This window comes from Fukomys damarensis, unplaced genomic scaffold, assembly GCF_012274545.1.
Source record: "Fukomys damarensis isolate Sample0158 unplaced genomic scaffold, DMR_v1.0_HiC HiC_scaffold_13, whole genome shotgun sequence".
NCBI lineage: Eukaryota > Metazoa > Chordata > Mammalia > Rodentia > Bathyergidae > Fukomys > Fukomys damarensis.
Window position 1 is genome coordinate 26,372,608 of NW_022900925.1, and position 13,103 is coordinate 26,385,710.

A 13,103-nucleotide genomic window follows, 5' to 3' on the forward strand; every position below is an offset into this window, starting at 1 on the left:
AAAAAAAAAAAAAAAAAAGAAAAAAAGGATAAAGCAAGGAATTTATAACCAGTGAGAATGAACAGGAAAAACAGCCAAAGAAAATGCCACATTCCCCTTTCTCGGGTTTATGAGCAAAGTCATGATAGGGCTGAGCATCTGTGTTATCTCACTTGGTTTATGAAGTTTGTGAGAGAAAGAGACTTGATTGATGGCTTTGTTTTTGTTGCCTGGGTGATCTTGGACAAGTTACTTAACCAGATGCCTGAAATCCTTTCTGGAGCAAGGCAATAGTATAAATAAATAAAGGATCTTGCCCAGGCTTCATTTCCTAATTATAGAGGAAACGTAGCATGAAGATTGGAAGCACAGGCTCTAGACTTGAACATAGTTGGGTAAGAGTCCTGGACTTTCTGCTGGCTTGATACGTGGCCTCAGTTTCCTCATTTGTGAAACAGAGCCATTGATATCAACTTTGTAAGATTTGAATGAGATAATGTGTAGAATGAAAGCGTGTGTGTGTGTGTGTGTGTGTGTGTGTGTGTGTGTGTGTGTGTGTGTGTTTCACTGGGGATTGAACCCAGGTTTTCCTATTTGTTCATAATGAGTTACATCCCCAGCCATTTTTTCATTTGGAGACAGGATTTTCCTAAATTGCTAAATTTCCCAGGCTGGGTTTGAACTTGTGATCCTCCTGCCTCAGCCTCGCAAAGTGCTGAGGTTACAGGTATGCACCACCACACCCAGCCCACTTATTATTATTGCTGCAAAAGAAATTATTCCAAAACTTGGGGTTCTGAAATGACAGCTGTTTTATTTGCTTGTGATTTCATGAGCTAGGAAATTGGAAAGTGCTCTGATGGGCCGTGTTCTCCTGGGATTTCTCAGGTGCCTGCAAATCAGACGTTGAAAAGCCGTGACGGGCTCACTCGTGGCAGGTGACTAGGAGCCCGAAGGTGACCCCCAGTTGTCACACCTCTCATGTGATGCTGACTTTCCGCAGCTGAAGTGCCCAAGAAAATTCGAGGGAAGCTGCAGAAACCCCACACCATCACTTCCTGTGGTCCAGGGGGACAGCAGTCACAAGTTGACCCGGATTCTGAGGGGAGGGGACACAGGAACTTTCTTAAAGAGAAAAGTGTCCAAGAGTTCTTGGGCCATATCTTGAACCCTCCATAGTCAAGTTGATAAATTGTGGTGTAGTCAGCATATGCGTCACAAGATTTTTCATTTGATTTTGGACGTAGTAGCGATCTACGGGTCGCATTTTAAAACTTCTTTTCGTTGTTGTTGCTTTGTTTGCTGTTGTTTTGTTTTGTTGTTGTTGGGTTTTCATTTTTTTTAAGACAGCTTGTCACTGTGTAGCCCAGGATGGCATCTAACTCGCAGCGATCCTCCTGCCTCAGCCTCCCAGGGCTGGGATGACAAGTGTGTACCACTACGCTCCGGGCTCCGGCTAAACAATAGCTAAGGCACCCTTAGATGCAGGCAGTAGGCGGCAGGGCCTTCCGCGCATGTGCTTTGTCCGATGCGCGGCCGCTTCCATCCTTGTGAAGGGGCTCTGACCTCTGGCCTTCATGCCACACCCAGTCGTCCTGGTGACGAGTGTCTTCTTATTCGAGGGACATGGAGAAATGGAGGTGGGCCAGGTGGCACGGAAAGGTGAAACCCTCAACTATTATGGAGGGAAATCAATAGGTTATATTCGGACTCCATCAGCCGGGACGTTTATTTAGAAAATGGTGACAAAGGTTAGAAGGGACAGAAGAGCGGTGAGCTGATTGGCTCTGCGAAGGAGAAATGGGAGGTCTGCAGATCAGGCTAGGGGCTGGCGGTTGTTAAAGACAGGAATCTTCAAGCAATGTTACGTTTTAATGATAGGACATGTATTATATGTATGAAAATATAAATTAACCCAAAATATAGAAATATATTGCCTATTCAATGTGAATATATATATATATAGGGGTTGCTATAATGATTGCAGTCAGAGTTGGATGTGGTGGTGCACACCTGTAATCCCAGCGCTCAGGAGGCTGAGGCAGGAGGATTGCTATGTGTTCAAGGCCAGTCTGAACTACATAGAGAGACCTTGTCTCAAAAAAAAGAAAGGGAAACTATGTAGTGAGACCATGTCTCAAAAATAACAGTAACAAAAGGACCAATACATTTTTTCTACTTTTAGTGCTTTCTTCGTCACAACCACCAGCTTTCACTTTTGTTCCTCACAGATTATTCAAAATCATTCCATGTTAGAATCTCATTGCCCAGCTGTAAACAAGACTTGCAGCTACACTTTCTGGCAGAACTTGTCATATCGGTTGCATCCATCTCACCGGAACTGCCCAGCTCAGTGTGGAAGGGTGGCTGAGGACTTGGAGCTCTGGAATCCAGCACACCTGGTCCTAGGCTCGCCAGCCTGCCTGGTAGAATGACTGTGGGGAGCTTTATCTCAATGCACCAGTTTCCCAGCTGCTCATGGGGTAGTTAGAGTACCAGCCTCACAGGTGCAAGGATCAAAAGAGCTGATTCTTGTCAGGTGTGGTGGTGCACGCCTATAATCCCAGCAGTGGAGAGGCTGAGGCAGGAGGATTGCTGCAAGTTGGAGAACACGCTGGGTGCGCTACATAGTGAGTTCAAGGCTTTTCAAAAAAAAAAAAAAAATCCAAAACAAAATACACTTTTCCAGTTTATCTGCTCAGAAATACAACTGCATTTAATTTTTCTAGCAGAGACAGTCCTGACTATGCCTGCCTGCTCTTTAATAACAATGACAGCACATATTTGTTTGAAAGACTATTTGCAATAATCACCTCTGATAGGAGGAACAGCACCTTTGCCTCTGCTCCAGGGCTCTAAGGACCCAGCCCTAGGGACCCCGCTCCCCTCAGTATTCCATGCTGACTACTGGGCTCAGTGATATTCACTGTGCCAGGCCCCCGTCTTGTTTGTGGAACCCTGGGACCTCCAAGGAATGGCACTTTGCTGCTTATAGGTAACCATGGCAACTGGCTGCTGCTCCCTGATAACTAAAGCAAGTGGATAACAACAGCCTGAATAATGACACGGAGAAAGGCTGGGAACAAAGGCTTTATAAGCCAGGTTAAGCAAGATCCGTGGGCCAGACTTGGGTTGGATGTTTTGGTCCCTGCAGAGTTAGCAGCCAGCTCTACATTGAGGACCCTCTCTCTTGACCTCACTGCACACAGGACTCGGCCCTCACAGTAAATAGAGTCGGGGTTCCGCCACTCTGCCTGCTGACTTCCAGTGAGCTCTGCGGAGCCCGGAGCCATTTATGCTTTCCACAGCTCTGCCTCTGCAGAGTCCTTGGTTCCGGAAACCAGGACTAGACTGGCCAGAAGCAGCAGGGAACAGACCTAGCAGTGCAGAGAAAAGAGGTGGGTTGGTATGCTAGGCAAAAATACCATCAAGTGGGTGGTTGCAGCAACAGAAATTTATGGCCTCGTAGTTCTGGAAGCCAGAAGTTTGAGATCAAAGGCTCTGCAGAGGGCTGGGGATGTCACTAACTAGAATAATGTGTGTGAGAGGCCCTGGGTTCGATCCCCAGTACCACAAAAACCACACCATCCAGCAGGGTGGGTTCCTTCTGAGTGCTGAGAGAAGGGATCTGTCCCGTACCTCTTCCCCAGCACCCAATGGTTGCTGGTAATCTTTGAGTCTGAGGCAGGAGGATACCAAATTCAAGTCCAACCTGAGCTACTTAGTGACTTGGCAAAACCCTGTCTCAAAGTGGGAAAAAAGGGCGGATGGGAAGTAGGGATGTATCTCAGGATGAAGAGTACTGCAGCACAGGACTTTAACCTCAGCGGGGTGAAGAGAATGAAACTCAACTCATAACAGACGGTACAGGTATGGAAAGGCCACTCTCTCTGATACTTGTCCTGGTTCTTCTTGAATTTCATGCCACTACACTATCTTTCTAGCAGGAAGTCCCAGCTTTATTTTTTAAATTAATTGATGGTACTGGGGATTGAACTCAGGGCCTTTGCACTAAGCTACCTCCCCAGCCCTTTTTTTTATTCTTTATTTTGAAGCAGGGTCTTTCAGAGTCACTAAGTTGCCAGAACAGGGCTTACACTTGCAATCTTCCTGCCTCAGCCTCCCAGAGTGCTGGGATTACAGGCATCCACACCACCATGCCTGGCTGAGTCCCCGGTTTCTTGAGTTGTGCCTTTTGCCAAACAACACCTAGCCTCGCCTGACTATCTGCTTCCCTTAGCAATCCAGTTCCAGCCCAAGGCCTCCAGTCCCACTTGCCCCAGACATCTCTGGATTCCTGTTTTGCTAGTTGCTGTTCTGTTAACCTGAGCAAATTAGCACTGGCTTTACCGCATGGGATGCAGCTAATCCCGGTGCTTGTTTGTTTAGCTGGGCCCCTCCTTCTGTGCAGTTCGTGGGGGCCAAACCCGGCTGCAACCTCAGGCAAGCCGGCAATGTGTGAAGCGAAGTAGGACGAGAAGCCAGTATTTTCCTCCAGGTAGGCAAGGTTCCGAGTCCGACGAAGATGCTGCAAAAGCACACAGGCAAGCAGAGTTAGGGGGCGACCTGGTGGATTCTTACTGCCCCTCATGTGGGTGGCTTACTGCCGAGGGGAAATCAGAACAGTCGTGAACTATGCTCACTCAGCCTCCATTTCTGCACCCACAAAATAAGGCCCATCACAGAACTGTGGGCTTTTGGTGGGGATTAGATGAGTAATAGTATATGGCTGGAACCCAGGACCTGATGCAAAATAAGCATCCAGCACCGTAGCAGGATGATCAGGTACAAGACAGACAGCATTTTACTGTTTCCCAAAAGTTCTGAGGTGTTAGCTGCAGGGAGCTTCTGCGTAAGACAGACTAGACCTACTGTTCCTTTCTTCTTAAACTAAGGCACCCACACAAAGTTAGACAGGTTCTCAGGGATGGCTCTCTGCAGTATTCTATACAGCAGGGTGCCTGGTTTATGGCCACTGACCCAGGACAGAAATGATCAGTTTGCCTCCTAGCCTAACATTTTAAGCAGCTCTCCTGGCACGAGCAGATCTCTTTCTTTCCTCCCCAGAGAGAGGAAGGAGTCTTTATGCCTGAGATTTTTAACACGGGGCTAGAACTAGGTCCTCTGAGCACTGACAATTCTCCTACACACTTCCTAAGTTAGCTCAAAATTAGCCACACTCTGAGGAACAGGGTCAGGAGCACCTGATCATTTTGAAGAGATAATTTCTTCAGAGGAGACATGAGCCACACGAGTAAGTCATGATGTGCGAACCCTCCTGCCCTCAGAAGCCGAAGTGTGATTTAATGTATTTTAGGAACTGAAGTTCAACATGTGAGTTTCCTGTGTAGAGAAAAATCATCTGTCAGAAAAGCACTTAGGAAAAGGCCCAGCGGACAGATGAAATATGTTCACAGATCTGTCCTTGGCCCCTCCTGTCTGTTTTCCTTGACAGTATCATTCCAACTTCAGCTTGCAGCGGAGCCTCAGCCCTGCCTGTGACTGCAGCCTTCCTGGTCTCTGCCATGCTCTGAAGGCCCCCATACAACAGTGGAAAGTCAGAACCCCTGAGGGAAGCCGCCATTCCACACTCTCTCTGCAACCCCTCCTCCTATGTCTTGCCTGGGACTAGGCCCACGGTTGCTAGGTCAGTGATTCTAAGCCTTGTTGGACTCTCACGCACCTTTGAGGCTGGCTGGGAGGTGTGGCTGTCCCCCCACCACAACCAAAAGGAGCATCTGTCTCTTCGCATAAATAAGTATTTGCGCAAAAATGTCACAGTGTCTTCCGGTTCTCCTAGACAAGCAGTCTGGATTCTCCTTTTTTATTCCCTGCTAATACTTATTCAAAAACCTTCAGCGGCCCTCCACTATCAATAAAATAGGTTCCTTAACCCGGTGCTTAGAGCGTGCCGTGAGCTGACTGTGTCACCTGTCAGCAAATGAATGGAACAACACATGCAAAGCTTAGTACTCGCTGCCTGTGAACACTGAGGGAGCATCAGCAATCATCAATGCCACTGTCCTTTGCTTCTGTCCACTCAATTTCTCACTCACCCCCATATTCTTTTTTTTTTTTTTTTTGAGACAGGATCTCACTATGTAGTTGAGACTGACCTGGAACTCACTGTGTAGCCCAGGCTGGTCTCCAACTCACAGCGCTCCTCCTGCCTCAGCCTCCCGAGTGCTGGAATTACAGGCGTGCGCCACCACGCCCAGCTAAATATTCTTTCTTGTGTTTTGCTGCTGCTCCTTTTCTTCTCTTTGTCAACCGTGCATTCCAAGTGTCCCCAGGTCCCCTGCTTCTCCGATCACAGCTTTCTGAGCTCAGTCCCCACCGTTTGGGATGTTCAGTGTCATCCCCAATACTTTGGAGTCCCCCAGGGCTGCTTGTCACCTGCAGCCCCTGCCCTTGTCCTGGCCTTTGCCGCACAGGCTCTGGTGATCCTCCGCTCTGGTCACTCAGCTGTGCACACAATTGTTCAGAGCCCTGAGGCAGTGGGGGTCAGCTCCAGCTGTTTGTCTAATCAGAACCTCTTCATAGCTCCCCAGAAACCCTAGAATAAAACCCAAATCCCTCCCTGAGCCAACAAAGTCAGGCAGGACGCTAGTACCGAGAGGCAGATTTAGGTTTTGTGAAGTCTGAAATTTACCAAATTTGTAGGGTGGGGGAGCGTGTTTTAAGAAAATAAATAAATAAAATCAGAAATATATAATTAAATTGAAAAATAATATTTATTTAAAGTCCAAGAAACCACAATAACTTTCAAATTTATAAAAGTTCACAAGAGCCAGGCATGGTGGTGCGCGCCTGTAACCCCAGCCCTCGGGAGGCTGAGGCAAGTTCAAGGCCAGCCTGGGCTGCGTAGTGAGACTCTGTCTCAAAAACAAAACAAAACAAAACAAAAAAACTCACGGGAGATACTACCAACTTGGAAAAAATAACAGAATATATTTTTATGAATTAACTGCTTACCACAATTACACTTTTGTTTGACATTTTGCCTTTCCAGTCTTTGTCTCTTCTTGTGACAATTTAAAATATCTTTAAAATTAATCTGTCCTTCACTACGGTTGCTCTAAATTTGTTTTTTGGTGATAATTTACAAGAGTTTCTTCTTGCTTCCCAAGTCATTATTATGTAAAATAGGACCTTGGACAAGTACTCTGAGGCTGAGTCAGGAGGATTGCTGTGAGTATGAGGCCAGCTTGGGCTACAAAAGCAAGACCCTATCTAAAAAAAAATTTTTTTGTTATGTTAAAATCCTAACCCCCAGTGTGATGGTATTAGGTAGGGCCTATAGAGATGATTAGATTAGGGGATTAGAGACTGCACGAAAGGGATTAATTCTCTTACAGAAGAGACCCCCAAAAGCTCTCCAGCTCCCCTTCCACTATGTGAGGACACATTGGGAAGGCAGCGATCTGCAACCTTGAAGAGGGCCCTGGCCAGACCCAACCCTGCTGGTCTGACCCTAGACTTCCAGCCTCCCTCACTGTGAGAGAGAAATTCCATAGCATTTCACAGAGCGGTACCACTTGGAGGTCACTCGGAACCGGGCCCAGCCAGGTCCATCTCTAGGACACAAGTTCCCAGTGCCTGGGCCAGCACCATTGAGCCACAGTTCCGCTCCCGAAGAGCTGTTAGGTTCTGGTTTTATTGTGGCTTCTTCCTTGAAAGTTAAACCTGTGTTATCTCCTTCAATCTCTACCTCCTTCCGACACCAGCTTGTCAGAATTGATGTCTGGAGAGATTAAGGGCTGCCCCCAGGACTGGCTGCTGGTAAAGAATATCCAGAATTCCTGGGAGCCTCAGAGGCTCGGTTCGGTTCTTGCTGTCCGCTGACTCCCTGAAGAAGCGTAACGCAGCACACAACCCAGCTTGAACAGACCCAGTGCACCCTTCCCGACCGCAGCACCTGGCTCTAGGCCTCGGAGCTGAAGCAAATTAGAAAGTCGCTGACAGATCGCTTTCATTAGCGAGGTCAGTGCGATAGTCCACAAACACGAGAAGAGGCAGAGGACGCGAAGAAACCCAACTAACTCAGCAGTGACTCCTGTTTCCTGTGACAGGACTCGCAGGATCAGGATCCCATGGGTGCTTTTCTCTGACTAAAAAGTACAGATGAGTCAGATCCTGTCATTGCTGAGGGAGACAAGTAGGTAGGGACATCTGCCTTCGTGAACAGCTCCCCTGCCGTGACAGGGAAGGTCGTGACCCAGGGCCTGGCACACGGGTAGCTCTACAGGGCGGTGCTGAAGTCAGCCACTACTCTCTCAGCATGGCTGAGACAGCAACTGTGCATCGGTAACCGCACTGGGAACTTGAGTACGAGGGTGACTTCCGGACAGTTACATCACTTGCAGAGCCAACCGAAATGGTATTAAGAGTTGCAAGGTAAGAGCCAGGCCTGATGGCCCGGGCCTGTAATCCCAGCACTTGGGAGGCCGAGGCAGGAAGATCACCATGAATTCGAGGCCAGCCTGGGCTACACTGTGAGTTAAAGGACAACCTAAACTACACAGGGAGACCCTGTCTTAAAAAAAGAAAAAAATTCAAGCTAGAACAGCAGAGCATTAAACCCAGCGTGAGGCCCCTCTGAGCGTGGGGAATTGTGTGACTGCACAGCTTGCCTGCCTAGGAAGCTGGCCCTGGGTGAATTGGAAAGTTACTGCCGTGCCACAAAAGAGCTCTCAGCCAGTGGGTGGGACAGAGGAGCACACACGATGATGATCCGTGGGATGAACACTCTGTGGTGGGAGGGGACTGGAGGATTTAGGAGAGCAAAGATTTATTTAGATACCTCACACAGGCCTTCCAGCCTCCTTAAAAAAAAACACTGACAAACTTACTGCATCACTTGTTTAACAGCTTTACTGAGATACGATCCACCACACCCCTGAATTCACCCATTTAAAATATTTAGTCCAAAAGCTAGGTATGGTGGTGCGTTTCTGGAATCCCAGCCCTGGAGAAGTTGAGGCAGGGAGACTGCTTAAGTTTTAGGACAGACATCCTAGGTGAGACCTTTTCTCAAAAAACAAAAAATATACAACTGATTAATTTTAACCTATGTACAGATTTATACAGTTCAGCACCACCATAAAACTTAGGACATTTTCATCACTCCAAGAGGAAATAGAACTCATTTTCCTCCATCTCTCTCAGCCTTAGGCAACTACTAATCTATTTTCTCTATTTATGGATTTGCCCATTCTGAACATTTCATATATATGACAGAATTATTTTATGACCATTTTCATTCCCTTAGCATGTCTTCAAGGTTCGTCCATGTCATTTTATGTATTAGTACTTTATTTCATTTTACTGTCAAATAATATTACATTGCATGGATATATAACATCCAATCATCAGTTCTGTATAGGGGTTCCGTGTACCTCTTCATGCTTAATCTCAAGAGGCTACCCACTGTCTTACCCTGGGTGATGCCAAGTTTCATTGCTGGGTTAAGATGGTGTCTACAGCCAAGTGTGGTGGCGCACGCCTGTAATCTTGGCGCTTGGGAGGCAGAGGCAGAAGAATCGCTGCAAGTTTGAGGCCAACCTGGGCTACATAACGAGTTCAAGGCCAACCTGAACTACACAGTCTCCAACAACAACAAAAAAATGTCTACAGATCTCTTCATGGTACAGATACATTTCCCTTTGGTTTTATTCATTGACCTGTCGTTGCTAACTTGTTCTTCTTTTTGTTTTTGAGACAGGGTCACACTATGGAGTCCAGCCTGGCCTTGAACTCACTATGGAGCCCAGGCTGGCCTTGAACACATGGCGATCCTCCTGCCTCAGCCTCCTGAGTGCTGGGAGGATGGATGTGTATACCACCATGTAGTCATGCAATTTTACTGTTTCCCAACACCCTTTACTCATGACTGTCACCTGAGTCAATGGTTACAATGAAAATGTAATGGCAGTGAGAATAAGAAAGTCAGTGGCAGATGAGGATTCAAAGTTTATCATTTTCTATACTTATTAGCTGGTGTGCTTCTGAATTACTGAGAATTCATAGTTTCTACATTTTATTTAATGTGTTATAATCCATTATAGTCATTATTTTTGATGTTTCCATTGTCCTAAATTTGGCAAGTGAGAGCTCCATGATTTGAACGGTCTCTATAACAACCTAATATATACATCACAGAACATTATGGATTTGGGGCACATAAAACTCTAAAATATAGGTTATATTCACATATTTTCAAATACCTTTTAGATAATTTGTTGGAATAACATGGTTGCTACCTAAAACAAGTTTAGAAATAATTCTCTTGACAATCCCTTTGATTTTCTTAGAAGCTGTATTGTAGAACATTCTCTTTGAACTTGACGTTGATGTATACTAATAGCATGTCTTCCAAAGAAAGCCAGTGGGTTTTGATCTTTATATATTATTTGAGTTTGTGACAAGATTTTAAATAACTTTAACTCAAACCTTATAAATCGGCACAGGAAGCCAGGTGGGATAGCACACGCCTGTGATCCTAGGTATTCAGGGGACTGGAGGCAGGAGGATCACAAGTTCGAGCTTGGCCTGAGCAACACAGCAAGCCCCTGTCTCGATATGTAAAAATATTTTTTTAAAAAAATGGCCATAATGAGCCGGGCATGGTGGCACATGCCTGTAATCCCAGCACTCAGGAGGCTGAGGCAGGAGAATCACTGTGAGTTCGAGACCAGCCTGGGCTACATAGTGAGTTCCAGGTCAGTCTCAATGACATAGTGAGACCCTGTAGCTGAGTACCAAGGCTCTCAATTCAATCCCCAGGATGGCGAAAACATAAATAAGTAGATAGACGATTGAGAAATCAATTGATTGATAGATGCCAGATAGACAGACAGACGGATAAAGGAAGGGTCAGGAGACTCTCTTGAACCATCTTTATTAGAAACCTTTGCTAGAAGCCACAAGTAGATATTGCTATTTCTATCATTTGGCCAGAATTGGAATAAAGGTGACGACAGCAAAGGTGAAAGCGACTACGAATTGCTTACTGGGACTTAACGCCTTCCACAGCCGCAGGCAGGGCCAGGGATCTGTAGCTGACATCTCGGAAAAGAGACATCTGAAGAAGCTGGCATAGCGATGTCTGGATGGCTGCTATTCCTAAGCAAAAGCCCTGCAACGTGTTCCATGTCCTGCCATCCTAGAGAGGGATTGGAGACCTAAAGGCGAACATGACCTACTGCATCACTTGTTGTCTTTCTGTCATTTTTTTTTTCTTCTTCTTCTTTTCGGTACCGGGGATTGAACTCAGGACCTGGTGCTTGCCAGGCAGGCGGGGCGCCTCTGAGCTACATCTCCGGTTGCCACTTTCTTTGAAGCTTCCGGTAGTGAATCCAACAGGACTCCGGAGACAAAAGGATGTCCTCGGCTTTATGTCACCTCTTCACAAGTTTTCAATCCTATCAAAAGAGAGGACGGGGAGCCAACTCAGGGCAGTGCTGTCCCGGCTGCCGCCGAGGGAGTGCGCCTGGTGGGGGCCCCTCCGAGGCACCGCTGCCAATGCCCTGGATCCGTGAGTAACACCACAGTGCCCAGTGCCCCCGGGCCAACAGCGACTCCATGGTGGGCTACGTACTGGGGCCTTTCTTCCTCATCACCCTGGCCGGGTGGTGGTGTCTGTGGTGATGTTTGTCCAGAAGAGGAAGCGGCCGGACAGCTGCGCCATCACCAGCTTCCCGTGCGTAGCTAGGACCCGGCCGAGGAGCTGCACCAGGCCAAGCAGGAGCTCCGCTCAGACCTGGGAGACCCCAAGATGGTGCGTGGTTGGCAGAGTGGCTACCGGCAAGCGGATGTCCTTGCTGGATTTCAAGACCCAGGCCCCGGGCTTGACTGCCAGAGGGTCCCACAGCTGCTTCCCCCCACTGAACCACCACCTTGAGCCCCCCATCACCCTACCCTGATGGCTTAACTTCTGGGTGGGGGGAATAGGTCAGCTCTGCCCTCCATCTCCAGAGCTTTCAGCTGTTTCCATGGTAAGGGTGCCCGGATGTACAGTATTCGGAATATGTAGTACTTTGTAAATAAAATGTTTTGTGGCAAAAAAAAAAAAAAGAGAGGCATCCAATCACTCTACTGAGATAACCATCTCAGTTAAAAATCATTATTCTCAGGGCCAGGGATTTAGCTCAGTGGTTTGGCGGCCTGCCTTGTAAGCGCAAGGACCCAAGGTCAATCCCTGGTACCAAAAAAAATCATCATCATTCTCCCATGTAAGTGGCTCCCTTTGTGAAAAGTATCCTACATTAAATTCATATTCATACAGCCCTCATACCGTACACTAAGCTCAGCAGGTGGGTAGGACCAGCATCAGCTCCAATGGTTAGTGAGTTCAGAAGAATATTTATGATTGTTTCATTAGCTACTGATAGCTAAATGGTAATAGTTATTTGGGGTGCCCCACTTACAAATATAACTTAAAATCAAGCTGGGCATGATGGAGCACTCTGGAAGGCTGAGACAGGACAGTCCCAAATTCAAGTCCTGTCCAGGCAACTTAGTCATACACTGTCTCAAAAAAAAAAAAAAAAAGTTTTATGGGCTGGGGATTTGGCTCAGTGGATCCGCTGCCTGCTTTGCAAGCACAAAGGCTTGAGTTTGATCCCCGGTACCAAAAACAAAACAAAACTGTCAAAAAAAAGTATTTTTTAAAGACTGGGGATAGTTTAGTTCAGTCTCTGGTGCCACACATACACAAAGCATATATATTTCAAAATGAAGGGCCAGGGATTTAGCTCAGTGGTTTCACCACCTGTCTCGAAAGCACAAGGTTCCAAGTTCAAACTCCGGTACCAAAAAATAAAATAAAATTATACTGTACCACCCTAAATTCTTTTCCTAATAAGCAAAACATAAACATACATGTTTCCTTAAGGAAGATCATTGTGTTAGGCTGCATAGTCTTTTAAATCTTCTAGATCGGGGATTGGCAACTATGACCCACAGGCCAAATTTACATTGCTGCCTGTTGTAAGTAACGTTTCAGTGGAGTATAGCCATGTCTATTGGCTTATGAATTATCTAAGGCTGCTTTCCAACTTCAGAGCAGGTCTGAACAGTTGCGACAGAGGCTTCGTAGCCCTGAAATCCTAAAATACTGCCTG

The 13,103-nt window shown here is 46.7% G+C and overlaps 1 pseudogene; it reads left to right on the plus strand.

The window, feature by feature from the left end:
* Positions 1-8,356: 8,356 nt before the first annotated feature.
* On the plus strand, positions 8,357-12,389 carry LOC109118139 (annotated as a pseudogene).
* Positions 12,390-13,103: the final 714 nt, after the last annotated feature.